The sequence below is a fragment of the Taudactylus pleione genome, unplaced genomic scaffold (assembly GCF_031769625.1).
Source record: "Taudactylus pleione unplaced genomic scaffold, aTauple2 ptg000095l, whole genome shotgun sequence".
NCBI classification, from domain to species: Eukaryota; Metazoa; Chordata; class Amphibia; order Anura; family Myobatrachidae; genus Taudactylus; species Taudactylus pleione.
In genome coordinates, this window is record NW_028284497.1 from 24,671,045 (window position 1) to 24,686,061 (window position 15,017).

At 44.8% G+C, this 15,017-nt stretch overlaps 1 protein-coding gene across 2 annotated transcripts in view; it reads right to left on the reverse strand.

Moving 5' to 3' along the window:
- Positions 1 to 15,017, reverse strand: part of LRRC2 (leucine rich repeat containing 2) — a 440,208-nt gene that overhangs the window by 261,226 nt on the left and 163,965 nt on the right. The gene's annotated exons all lie outside the window — the stretch shown is intronic.

Sequence of the window (15,017 nt, forward strand, 5' to 3'; positions counted from 1 at the left end):
GTGTCACTCCTGTTTGTCTTCCTTCCCCTCCCTTAAAGAATGTAAGCTCTTTCGAGCAGGGCCCTCTACCCTCTTGTGCTTCTCCCTACTGTAATTTAATTTATCTCTTACTCCCCACTAGGGCAACTAACACTTGGCTGCTTATGTGGGCGTAAAGGTCGCTAATATAGCAATGTTTATTATCCATGTCCTGTATTGTATTGTATTGTAAGTCACTAGTTACTTATTGGTCTGTGTACTTTGTAAGGCGCTGCGGAACACCTGTGGCACCATATAAGTAAATGATAATAATAATAATAATAATAATAATAATAATAATAATAGTTGATTTTTTTGTGTTGGTCGAATGCCTATTTTAGTACCTATTTCTAGCACAAGCACAGAGCTTCCCTGTCACTAATGTAAGCTAGTGGTGGAGGGAGTTGTTGAAGTTTCATGTTGAAACTTTTGGTCCCATGTTGGCAAATGTTTTCACTGACCATGAAACAAACACAGAAAAGTAATGTTTCTGAGAAAAAAAATGATTGGGTAATTAACAAGGTGAAAAACAAAATCACACTGTAAACTATTTATGTACAGTTGTGTCCTTATTTGGACTGTCCTTGTAGATAAAGCAGTCACTTCTTTTTTCAAAACCAAAGAAAAAAAATACATTGAAATAATTTATACTGCATTCTTTAGTTACTAGAACAAGATGCTATAATTTATGAATTACACAGACAGCACACTACACTATAAAAGCTGCTTGTGCATGTTTCAATCATTGCTTATGCTTTTAGACATTACGGGGTATATTTACTAAAGTGCAGGTTTATAGAAGTAGTTGTTGCTCAAAGCAACCAATCAGATTCTACTTATCATTTATTTAGAACCTTCTAGAAGATAATAGCTAGAATCTGATTGGTTGCTATGGGCAACAACTCCACTTCTAAAAACCCACACTTTAGTAAATATACCCCTACATGTCAATGGCTTTGTAAGAATTAATATAATTTACTAGAACACCTGGCAGAATAGGACATGGCACAGATCTGCTGGTTCCTGTGCTAGAGAAGGGAGTGTGGCCCAGCATAAGAGCATGGGCTTGGCTATGACTACTCTGCAAAAGATTTCCTGCAAAGACTATGAGCATTGCCAAGAAGCAGTGGTGTGTGCCTAGGGTAAGTGTTGGTCTGTCTCCTTGACTGGCTCAGGCCAAAGCCTAGCACTCAGGCAAGCCTGGGCCCTGATAATTGGCAGCTGATCCCCCTCCCCTTCTCTGTGTGCATCAAACTAATTTGCAGTGCCTGGCACATTGCAAAAGCAAAAGATGGCTTCATAAGCATGGTATTTAAAAGGTAAATAAGGGAGCTGATTGGGTAAAGTTGTCAACACGTACAGGAGGAATGTGATCTTACAGACCAGATCAGGCATAAATAACAAACAGACAATTTGTTCTACCAGCTCCCAGAGTCATATACTCACATGGTTGTGTATGTTTGAACCTGGGGCTTAATTCAGTTCTCTGAAGTTCAGTTGTATATCACTGTGATGTCCCATTACCACATTAATACATATTGCAATAAGGAATCTCTGCTCATTTACTTGTGCACCTTTACACCTTTATGGGATACGAGGAAAAATGAGCAAAGATACATTGTTGTGGAGAGAGCCCTCTCAACTGTTCCAGAGGCAGCGCAAGGAATATTGAGTAGCCTCTGCTTTGGGTGCACACAGGACAAGCTCACAAAGGGCGAATATTATAAATTAACAGAAGAGAGACTTTTCATTACTAATACATGAAGCCATCACAGTATTTTAATTACAGGCAAGTGCATGCACTACTTTATGGGATTTAAGCAGGGGCGTATCTATAATGGGTGCAGGGTGATGCTGTGTACATGGGCCCCTGGGTTCAGGGGGGGGGGGCAGACTGCACACCCTGCCCCCATATTACCTAATACTTACCTCTCCGAGGTCCCGAGTCGGGTGTCTCAGCCCTGCACAAAACGCTGGCAAATGTCCGCCGCGGCCATTTTTCCCGTGATTTGCACATACGCAGTGAGGAAATTGCCAGGAAAATGGTGCCCGCGCCATTTCACCGGCAACCTGTGCATGCGCAGTAGACTCTGGGCACACTCTAATGCTGAAAGTCTACTGATGCTGCGGTCGGCGGTCAGACGCATCAGTCTGCTACTGGCCGCCGGGGAGAGAGGAGAGGGTCGCAGACGGGGAGTGAACATGGGCCCCCTACTCTCTTAAAATGCCACTGGGTGCAAGGGAAATCTTAAAATGTGGATGTATTCTCAAAGGAAATTTTAAAATGTGGATGTATTCTATGTACCATCTCGGAACGGCACATTGCGTACAGTACATTGCCTTTAACTGACTTGCCTCCATAGTGTCATCATTCATTGTGGTAGCATTAATACAATGAAAGAAGGTGGACAACTTAAAGACATAAAGTAGAAGCAGCATCAGTAACAAGCTTTACTTGGCTGTGACATTGTACAATATGCACAGTCTCAACACCAATAACTTACACCAAACACAATATTAGAAAGCACATTCTGGACTTTAAACTGCCTGTGCATAGAAACCACATACTGTATATGTTGTCAGTGAATAAAATAATCAATATTACCAATTGTTTCAAACTTAATCTGTCCAATTATTTTTAACATAATATTTAAATATTTTTGTTCCTTATTGTAAAATGTGTATATATGTATTAGTCAATGACAATTTATTATTGCATTGGTAATACTTTTAGATGCATGTGACATGGGCTATATTGTATAATTTTTTAATGTTGAATGTAGTAGTTAGTTAATATTGATATAAATTCTGAATAACATTATTGTTGGAAGCATTTAAATCAAGTCACGTATTGCTATCAGCGAGGCTGCCTTGCATCATGTAACATGCTGATAACTCCAATTATGTGAAATGATACAAACTTTTTCTATAGCAAGTAGAACTGTGCCACAGGGGGTATTCCAGCCCCATTGCTTCTGAATCAGCATGTTACTCTACTAGCTGATTACCATGTCCCTGGATAGCATATGTCTGGTACATTATTCTTCAAGAAAAAAAAACAGATTTGCTACCTCATAGATGAAAACAAAATTAGATTTTTGCTCTAGAGCTATAGATGATGTTTAGGAAATCGTCATTCTGATTTCTCTATGTTAAAATGAATCCCCATTTAACTTATGCAATGCTACAGAAGCTTTCAAATTTCATTTTATATTTTATTATATTTCTATGTGCTATAAGAAAAAAAAATCACTTACCTTTGTAAATCACTACAGGTATGTGAATCTGAGTCAAATAAACTCTAAATGATTTGGCAAAGTTTCAAAGTTGCTGTGTTTGCAAGTGAATGATGGGAATTACACATGGAGTATTTTTACTTGTATAGATTTCAACTCAATAATTGCTATATTATCTACTGTATATGCATGTGCGGGTTATGGGCTTGGTAGAAGTGTCAAAAATAACCTATATTTTAAAAATTTTTATTACTGAGAACAATACAAGGGCAGAACAGACCCTATAGAGGCAATTTACTAATCATACTATATAAATGCTGCAAAATGCCTGCCTTTTGCGCCAGTGCACCTAGACTGTCTTCCCAGCTCACTTCAAGGTTCATACCTACAGAACTGATCACTCTCAGGAGATCCCTTTGCCCACATGTGCAGAGAGATGGAAAGCCTGCCGAGCAGCACTGTGCAAAAGTGTAAAATGTCACATCAGTAAGACCAACCTCTCCCATCTTTAGAGCTACCTCTTTCCTTAACATAAACTTTTACATTTTTCTCTTAAAATACTTATGATTAATTTCCGCAATAAATAAGAAGTGAGGGGACAATGGTACTGTCTTTATTAAAGATAATAATACTGATCTGGTGTAAAATTCAAATCCTTTTATGGACTGGAAATATAGTAGTCATGTGCTGCTCATCACGGCATGTCACCTCACCCATTAATCTAAGTTGGGTAGTCTTGCGTCACAAACTGAATTCTGGTTTCTTCATTGCCCAACACTCTAGGTCAGTGGCGTAACTTCATCCCAGTTGCCCGGAGGCACATTTAAAAGTGCTACTGAATTTTTTTTATCTGCTCTATCTTATTATTACACTATTTCTACACTATCTTGCTCTTTAAATTTATCATGACTTTGTCATGACTGAGTGATAAAAAATATGCTCTTTAAATACATCACTTTCTTCAAATGTGACTATGGAATGCCCCCCCCCTCCCCTCCAGCACCTACCCCACCCCCATAGGGCTTTCACTTACTATAATGTAATTCAGTAACTGCTTATCTGCTGGCTGCTCTCCTGACTCCTGTCCACTGCCCACAGTGACAGCTGCCGCGCTGACTCCCATCCACTCACCACAGTGACAGCGGCCATGCAGTCCTCTGTAAGTACATCTGGCTGCACTGTCTCCCGGCTCCTCAGTCGAGCAGACTCAGGGTTGCGGTCACATGTTGTGTGAAGTCTGCGACCAGAGCTCAGAATCCAGGTCAAGGAGGAGGAGCGCCACTGTTGCTGATCGGCAGGGGCGGATTGGGATATAAAAACAGCCCAGGAATTTTATAAAAGCAGCCCTAATGGGGGCGGGGACCGTAGAGGTGGTGGGGTCTGTTTAAGGGGGCAGGATCCCTCCTCATAGGGCCTGATTTTGAGTTGGATGCAGTCACGGCTTTCGTTGTATCTTTTGTAGCAGTTGCACCTGCGACCTTAGGCCAATGCCACTATGATGCACTTGCCTGGTGTACATCCAAATATGCATAGACTGAGATGCCTACTTTGAGTGTCTATAGACTCTTTGTAGTCTTTAGACGCCACCATCACTCAGACCATTAAAACTTTCACCAGCCCTATGCTAGGTGCATATCACCCGTCTGAGTATGGCCTCCAATGTGAGCAATTCGTCATCTCTATACTGTACCCAAGCAATGTCCTGAACACACCAATGCTATGTTACATCTGTGTCTGCTTAGCCAACCGCTTAGGAATGCCAAAAACACATTTCTAATATACTGCATGTGTCTGTATCTGTACTGCAATGCTGTATGAAGTATGCACGGTGCAACTCAGCCGCATTCCCAGGCAAAAAACATTGTACAAGAAAAAAATAAACACATTGGCCCCCACAGTAAAAAATAAATACATTGGCCCAGACAGAAAAAAAATACACCTTAGCCCCCACATAAAACAATGAAACACATTGGCCCACATAGAAAACAAACACATACATTAGCCCCCACAGAAAAAAAATATACACATTGGCCCACACAGAAAACAATAAAGCACTTTGGCCCCCACAGAGAAAAAAAACAAACACATTGGCCTCAATAGGAAAAAAAAAACACATTGGCCCCCAACAGAAAAAAAAAAAATACATTGACCCCAATAGGAAATAATAAAGCACTTTAGCCCCCACAGGAAAATATAAGACATTGCCCCCACAGGAGAAAAATAAAACAAGCAAATTGACCTGGATAGTGTAGATAATGTATGTCCCTGGGTTGGGAGGGCTGTGTCTAGGGGGCCGGGGGAGGTAGGGTAGGGAGTGTATGACCCTAGCAAAGTGGGTGGAGGTGTTGTAGGGTGGATAGTGTATGTTACCTGAGTTGGGGGGTGTGGTGGTCAGCGTACATCTCAGGGGTCAGGATAGGAGGAGTAGTGAGAAGCAGGGGGCAGGATTGAAGGAGTAGTGGGCAGCAGAGGGCAGGATGGGAGTAGTAGTAGGAAGCAGAGGGCAGGATAGAAGTAGTAGCGTGAAGCATGAGGCAGGATAGGAGGAGTAGTGGGAAGCAGGGGGCAGGATGGGAGTAGTAGTGGGAAGCAGGGGTCAGGATAGGAGGAGTAGTGGGAATCAGGGGGCAGGATAGGAGGAGTAGTGGGCAGCAGGGGGCAGGATGGGAGAAGTAGTGGGAAGCAGGGGATCAGGATAGGAGCAGTAGTGCGAAGCAGGAAACAGGGGGCAGGATGGGAGTAGTAGTGGGAAGCAGGGGTCAGGATAAGAGGAGTAGTGGGAAGCAGGGGTCAGGATAGGAGTAGTGGGAAGCAGGGGGCATGATGGGAGTAGTAGTAGTAGGAAGTAGAGGGCAGGATAGGAGTAGTAGTGGGAAGCACGGGGTCAGGATAGGAGGAGGAGTGGGAACCAGGGGGAAGGATGGGAGTAGTAGTAGGAAGCAGAGGGCATGATAGGAGTAGTAGTGGGAAGCAGGAGGCAGGATAGGAGGAGTAGTGGGAAGCATGGGATCAGGATAAGAGGAGTAGTGGGAAGCATGGGAGTAGTAGTAGGAAGCAGAGGGTAGGATAGGAGGAGTAGTGGGAAGCAGGGGGCAGTATAGGAGGAGTAGTGGGAAGCAAGGGGCAGGATGGGAGTAGTAGTGGGAAGAAGGGGGCAGGATAGGAGGAGTAGTGAGAAGGAACTCACCGGGAAGAAGTCCTCTACACAGCTCCCAGGTCCTGGCCAGTGGCTCACTGATCTCTTCTTGGGGGGAAGTGAGAGGTGTCTACTGACTGCTGAGGGGTTAATGTAATGTAAAGAGCCCAGAGCAGCAGCAGGGAGACTGCGCTGGCCACCGGGAACTGGTCGCGGACACCACCTAGTGCTGCTCTGTAAGGTGTCGGCATCATGTCTTTATTGCTGCCGCTAGTGCACAGGCAGCGGACATCATGGGATGAAGAGGAGATGTGCCCTGTTGCACTGCTCCTGTGGGAGACCCACTGTAACATCCACAGAGGCATGGGGTGGACATGGACAGGTGGCAGAGGCTGAAGGAGGGGATACAGGAGCCAGGAGTTTCCAGTTTGCATTCCACAGTGGAATGCAAATTCCGGAAGCGCAGCACATGAATCTGCCTGGGCTGACAGGCAGTGTCAACCGGCCCGGCAGATTTATGATTGGCACTCAGCTGTTCCTCTGTTACAGCACTGCAGCAGGAGGACATGGAATGGGGGACAATAGAGGAACGGAGGTGCCCCTTCAGTGCTGGCATCCAGCGGCAACTGACTCCATTCTCTCCTACAGTTCCGCCACTCCTCTAGGTGCACCAATGCGCATACTCTGTACTCTACAAGGAATTCCGCACACTCCATTTAAACTCCTACAAATTTTGCTCCTCAGTAAGCATGGCTGTCATGTTCCACAAACATATGCAAATTGGTGGAAACTTAGATTCGCTTGTGCAAAGTGATGCAATGGTACATATGTTAGTTTAGCAATTCATAAATTACCTCCTCTGTTTCCAAAACATCCCAGAAGCTCAGTTACAAAGTAGAAGAAGTGTTCAATGTTGGACTCTGGTATGAAGGACCAACTGGAAATACAATGGTAGGAGCCCACAAAGACACTACTCATCCAGTGCCTAGAACCATCAACCAGATAGTTATACAAATTACCATAAATGTCTCTATAGGAGCTGTATGCACTTATATGGCAAATGTTATCATTTTTAAACATTGTTAGCATGACCTGAAATCAAATGCCTTAAAGTTGTTGAATTTTTTTTACACTGATACTTGCATCTGAAAGGACTGGTTGATGCGTCCTCCTTACAGGCACACTTTTAAGGATTTTTTACAATGCATCAGTATTACATGAAGTTAATGATTGTTCTGGTAGAGAAATGTGCTCATATGATGGCACTATATGGAAAAAGTAATAAAATAAAGAAAAGGCAGAATTTCCAATGTAGAATAATATCTAATTTAATCTTGACATTGACACACTGCTATTACACTAATGCAAAGAGTGATTATGTCAATGCTTCGCTGTTTTCCATTTTATGTATAGCCCAGTGATTCCCAAACTGTGCGCCACAGCACCCTGGGATACCTCAGGACACTTGCAGGGGTGCCTCAGGTTGGTTGGTGGACCAGCACCAATTCAAATTCTTTATGGTCAATATAATGTAAATATGTCGACAAACAGAAGCACAAACCTGTCCCCATCACATAACTGAACATAAGGATGATGGGTAAGCGCAATTTACTTCACTTTCCTACATCACTAAATTTTTTCTGAATCTCTCAATAGCAAACTTTTGGCTTAGGGGTGCCGTGAAAACAATGCTGATACTCTAGGGCGCCGTGATTCAAAAAAGTTTGGGAATCACTGGTATAGCCTAATTAGCTTAATTTCTGTATGTATATGTAATTTTGCTCTACTTGACCCCAAGGGAGAAAGTGTATGTATATATATATATATATATATATATATATGTATATATATTAGGGGTGAGCGGGTTCGGTTTTACTCGGATTTACTCGGATCTTTAAACGGCATTTTATTGGCTATCGCCTATCATGTGTTTTGGATAGCCAATATAACAAATCTGAATTTGCGGTAAAGTGGCGATAAGAACCGAGTAAATCCGAGTAAAACCGAACCCGCTCTCCCCTAATATATATATATATATATATATAGTAATATTAATCTACTTGAATCCATTACTTCACATTACTATTGGAGTACAGCAAGTGTCGTATAAACAACTGGGCAGCTGAGGCAGTTGCCCAGGGGTCACCACATACAAGCCCCCCCACACATTGCTGCATCACCAGTGTAGGGGCCCTGTGGCAAAACGTGCACTGGGGTCTCTATTTGGCATAAAATGTGAGTTGCGGGCACTACAGTGTTTAACACATACTGGGGGAGTTTTTTTCATTATTCATTATTATAATAACATCACCAGCATATCATAATGACAATTTTATTGGTAGGGGCTCCCATAGATTAGTTGCCCTGGGGCCCCCAAAAACCTTAATCCGGCACTGGGTGGTTGATATGAGGACATTGGTGGTGCAAAGCTTTGGGCACATGCACTGAAACACTCACAGACCATAGCATTATGTATCAAATTATATTTTCATGATAGAAAGTGAAATGCATCCATAGACTTTCTATATGCAAAAGGATATGTGTAATATAATACTGTATTACACAACACACATAACGATAGTAGCGTCTGTCCATTGTCAGATGTGTCAGCTAAGAACCCTGTAATGTTATGTGCATGTTAAAAATTGGATTAAGGGTCTGATTCTGAGTCAGATGCAGCTGCGTCCATGTCTGCAACTTTTGGCAGCAAGTGTCACTACAAAGCCCTTCCCTTTTGTATATCCATGTCCATGCATATTGATGCTCAAGGACTGAGATGCAGACTGGCAGTGCCCGTAGGCACTGAAATACCAATGACTTCATCTTTAGACACCACCATTAGTAGCACCATCAACACTTGCAGTAGCCCTAAGGTAGGTCGGTTTATGCCTCCGATTATGACCCCTTATGTGAGCGGTTGATCGTCTTCGTAAGCAACTGCTTTCAGTGACACGCTTGCTACACTCCAATAACATACCAAAATTACAGACCAGCCCCTGCGTGGGCTAAACCACCTCCATGTTGAGAAAGAGACTATTTGATTCCTCAGTATTTACATTATTTTCATTTATTTATTTGTTTGCATAAACCCTTGGCGAATCCAACCCACATTGAGGACGTGCCAAACAGTATACAGAATCCTTGTCTATATTGAAAAGATAAATATAAGTAGAAATCTGATACATACATTCACTCCAAGGTGACTAGAATTTTAGCGCCCTGACTCACATCATATCTATTTTTTCACTTGTTTATTCTTTGATCTTTGGGATGATCATTTTGATGTGAATAGGTGGCAGCAATTTTTCTTTGTGTGGAGAGCCCTAAACCTCTTTTATATATCATTCAAATTTCCCGTTACCGCCCAGGAACACCTACTGCATTTTCAACACATTTCTCAGATTGCGCATCTCCTGTGCGCCTCAATCATACAATCCAACAGTGTGCGCACGCTATTTGGATGCAGTGTGACATAAACGCATGCACAGAAGAAATATATAGCTCCACTACTGTACATCTGACATCAGCAGTGCTCAGAATCAGGAGCTAAATCTCTTGGAAAAGTTTCACATTGTAATTGATAACAAGCATAATGGGTGACTTGTTTAGAGAAGTAAAGTAAATAGACTGTTTGGTGTGTTGTTCCTTATAAAGCCAGAAAGATAAAATAGCTCCATTCTAAGTATTAATGTGCATGCCTCAAACATTGTACAGTATATTGATAAAAATGTATTGCAATGACAATGCATGCTCTCAATAAAGAACAATGCCTGTAGATTAGCTTCAGCTAAACCTATCCAAGATTGTTGCAATGTGGCAGTTCAGTGTAGACATTGATTATGGCAGCAGAAGCAGTCACCTCAATGGTATAAAATAAACTAGCCCCTGGAAATGTAAGCTGCTCATGCATTTGTCTATAAAGTGGAGATTTGGATCAGTGACCAGCCTAGCAATATACTACAGTAACTCCCCAGAATTCACTGCTGCCCCAACCAAGCATAAAATCGAGTCTACAATAAGATTTCTGAAGCCTATACAAAAGAACTGCCTTGTCATCAGGCCCCAAGGACCGGACGGGGCACAAAATAGGACTGCGGATGGCAGACTCTGTTACATCCGGCGGGCCGAGGCCACTGGGACCCATAGCCGCCACTTACCCCCAGCACCGAGTTTGGTCCAGGTGAGCGCTGGGCTCTTCTAGGTGGCTCAGTTGCAGCCCGGGCCTGACCTTTAAGTGAGCAATACGGCGACGTGACATCATAGGTCACATTGCCGCATGTCAGACAGGCTGTGCCATTGCGGTGTATAGTGGAGGTAGAGGGAATCGGTAACAGCTAGATCCCCTTCCATAGATGAAGAGGATTTGGGCTGGGGTAGGGGAAGATGATAGGTGCTGGGGACAGAAGAAGGTGAAGGGGGCATAGGAATGTAATGGGGGCTGGGGGCAGAAGGAGACATGGGCTGGGGCAGAGGAAGGTGATTGGGGATGGGTGTAAAAGATGACACCAGCTGGGGGCAGAGGAAGGTGATGGGGGCTGGTTATGGAGGAAGGTGAAGGAGCAGAAGAAGGTGATGGGGCTGGCAGTAGATGGGCACGGGCTGGGTCCAGAGGAAGGTGATGGGGCTGGGGACGGAGAAAGGTGCAGGGGACAGAGGAAGGTGATAGAAGCTGGAGGCAGAGAAAGGTGATGAGGCTAGGGATGGAGGAAGGTGAAGGGGGCAGAGGAAGGCGATGGGGCTGGGACAGAATGTGATGGGAGCTGGCGACGGAGGAAGATGATGGGGGCTTCTGGGCTAAGGATGGTGATGAGAGGCTGAATTTGAGGAATTTGAGGAAAGTGATGAGTACTGAGGATGGCTGGCTGCAGACATCATCCCTCCTACCCCTGAGGCATCTACAGCACTGTCATCAAGAAGACCTTGCAAGAGATAGCAGACAAGACCTACAGCCTGCATTGTTAGTGACAGAGAGACAATGTGGTAAGTCATAGTATATTTTTACTTTATTTAAAGGCTGGCATGACTTTCAGTTAACATTCACATGCTTCACATATCACACATACAGAGGAGGGATGTGCAGGAACGGGGGTGGTGGTGAGAAGGTGGGCCCCCAAAGACATCAGTGTACTGGGCCCCAAGATTTCTGTTGCCGGCCCTGCTTGTCATTGGTTTGTCACTGGTCTGGTAAACCAGATACAGTATAAGCGGGTTCCACTACCCAATTACACAGAGTGATTGAATGATAACGACATCGCTATTGTTCAATCGCTTGTTAATCGGGAACAAATCGGGCAGTTTAATGTAAAAAATTACCAGCGATGCGCGCTACTGTTGGTCGTTTTTTACATCTATCATCGCCCGAACATGCTGAACAATCTGCCAATAAAGACAGATTGGCCATGTTCAGGGACGAGGGAGGGTGTCTTCACTGAATGACTGGTCATTCAGTGTAGGCACAGCACAGACTGTGAAACGACTGCACGATTACAATGTCGTAATTGTTCAATCGCTTCACAGTATGCTAGTGGATATTCACTTTAAGTCAGATCTAAGATCAGACCAATCTGACAACCTTATTGAGAAATGTATTTATTTATTTATTATTTTATTTATTTATTTATTTATTACCAGTCATTTATATAGTGTACACATATTACGCAGCGCTTTACAGAGAATATTTAGCCATTCACATCAGTCCCTGCCCCAGTGGAGCTTACAATCTATGGGCCTGATTCAGAGCTAGACGCTCAGACAGAGCACTCGCTCAAAATCAGGGCCGGGCTATTTTTTTTTTTAGAACGGCCTCCTGGCCGCTCGCATAGCTGTGGGTGACCACCCACAGCTATAGCGAGCGGCCAGGAAGATGGTTGCGATGGTCAAGACCATCGCGACCATCGAGCTTGCGACGAGACCCTTGTGGTAGGGTCTCGTTGCCGCAAGCCCCAGAAAGATTTCGGTTCTAACAGAGCCGAAATCTTTTCCACTGACATCACTCGTGATGTCAGTGGGGCCGCCCCCAAATGGAGGCGTTCACATGGGAACGCCTCTGTTTGAGCAGCCACTCCCCCGGCCCACCCACCAAAGGGGGCGTGCTGTCACTCAACATCAACAGCACGCCCCCTTTGGTATGAGACCCAGAGCGATGGATTGCCCGTCGTCATCCGGGTCTCACGCATGCGCACGACGGAGCCGGCTCCGTCGTGTTCATGCGCTCTGGGCCACCATCGACCCGGTTGCGAGCGCTCAGCGCTTGCGACCGGGTCTGAATCAGGCCCTATATTCCTTGCCATATGCTCACACACACATACACAATAAGGTTCATTGGCCCTCATTCAGAGCCACTCGTTAACAGCAGTACGCTCGTTGCGTTCCGATGTTGAATAACCGCGCATGCGTCGGAGTAACACTGCGCATGTGCGTACTGCAGATTGCGAGTTTTTTGGGACTCGTTCCTAAAATAGCGTACAGGAAGTGACATGTCAAATGTGATTGACAGAACAGGGCGTTTTAGGGTGTTGACGAGGGTGGAGATGGAAAAACGCTGGCGTGGCGAGGCGTTTTTGGGGCGTACATACATTAGCAGATGCGAGCGTAAAATGTGTACGGACCGACTCCTACGTCACTGGATGATCCTCTTTCCCTTCCAAATGCTTGCACAGCTTAGGGTCTGGATTACTCGACCACATTGGCGATGGCCTTCTCCTCCGTCCCTGGACTCCACGATGTTGTTGCGATTAATCGCGGGCGGGCAGAAAAGCAATTAGTGTTGGATTGAGAACCGGCTTGGTATGTGTTTTGAAATCAGTTTTTTGGGATAGCACAAAACGTACACAGGTGGAACTCAGAGCTGCTAATGTCAGGATGACACAGTCAATTTGCGTACATTTGGGGGGGTTTATTTGGGAAGCAATTTGGTGGTTAGGGCCTATTGTAACAATAATTTCATCATGTTTTCAGTTTCGCACCATTTTATTTGTGCCTCTTGAATTTGCCGAATTATATGAATTTTTAAACGTTCCTTAAAGAGCCCAAAGATATGTTCCCAAATCAAACAAATTGGCCCAACATAACTGTTGACATAAACATACATCAAAAAAATAAAAACATTTCACAAGAAAGGAGAGAGAAGTTTTGACCCGAAAGGAATATGAGCCTAGCACAGAAGGATTGTGGGAAAAGTCACCATTGCTGTCACCGTTTTTTCACCCGTTTGGATGGGGGAGGGAGGGCGCCAGACCGGGTCCGGGATGTCATCGGGCTGGCCTGTCCAGAGGCAGATGTTGTGGCCTCTGGACTAGGCACAGGGCTAGGCACATTTGGAGGATTGGCTGATGTTGTGCCAGAGGTGGAGGATCCTGATGTTCCGGCAGGAAGGGAGGTTGGCTCCACCATGTGCTGGCGAACGAGCTGCTCCAGGGCATTGGCGATGCGGATGTTGGCCCTGGTATTTTCCGCCAGGGCCTGACCAATGGTCTCGTTGGCCGCAGCATTTTGCTCCAGGGCCTCAGCCACCCGTAGCAGACTGGCGTCCATCCTCTGCAGAATCTCCGTATGGGAATCCGATTTGAAATTGAGTTCTGTGAGGAGGGCCACTGCCTGCGAGGGGGATTGTCCTGGACTGGCTTCTGCAGGGTCCTCAGCCGGATGTACTGGTTCCTCCCCTGCAGAGCCAGCAGAAATTCAGCGGCCAAGGCTCCCCTCTGGAGCAGACTCATCCGCCTGTGTCTCTGTTAGGAAAAAAGAGAAAAGCCTCACATTACAATCTACATATTGGCACAATAACATTTCAGAGTTGATGACATCCAAAGATTTACCTGGGACAACATGAGGAGCCGCAAAGTCTGGCATGTCCGTATCCATGTTGGACACGCCAAACACCTCCACAGGCTGCACACACCCCTGTGCCAGCTCTTCTAAATCGGTCAACTCCAATGACACAGGGGTGGGACCCCCACCTGTCCCCCTTGCATGCCTAGCCCTGTCCGCGAGTTTTTGTTTTAAGCGATATTTGAAGTCGCCCCATCTGTGGGAAAAAATGGAAGCCATTATCCTTTGGTTTAAAATGGGGTTTGTTTTTAGGGGGGGCAAGGGTTTTCTTACCGCCGTTTGACATCCCGGGCTAGACGGACATAATCACCCACCCTATTGACAGCAACGGCTACCTCTGCCAACATTCTCCACTTCTGGCTTACACTCATATTCCTGTCTGCCTGTGGCAGGATGTCCACACACTTCTGGATCAAAACCTCCATCTCCTTTCTTGTGAAATGTGGCTGCCTTTTTTTTTTGGCCGCTTTGGCCGGAATACTGGGCCCAGCAGCCTCTTCCATGTCACCCTCCTCACCTATTTGTGTAAATTTACAGAATTCACAAAATCACAACTTGCCTAATCTTATGTTTCAAATTAATCGTTGATAGAAAATGCATGAAAGACTTACCGCCTGACTCTTGGGCATTTTTTCCCTGGTCTGTCGCCATGTCTGAGGTCCAAACAAGAAATACAACAGAATTTGAATGTGTTTTCGTGACGTATTTATACATGCGTCCTTATTTTGCGGCCGCATCATTGATTGTGCGGCCCTATGATCCCTCCTTAATTTGTGCGGGAAACGAAACACTATTTATGG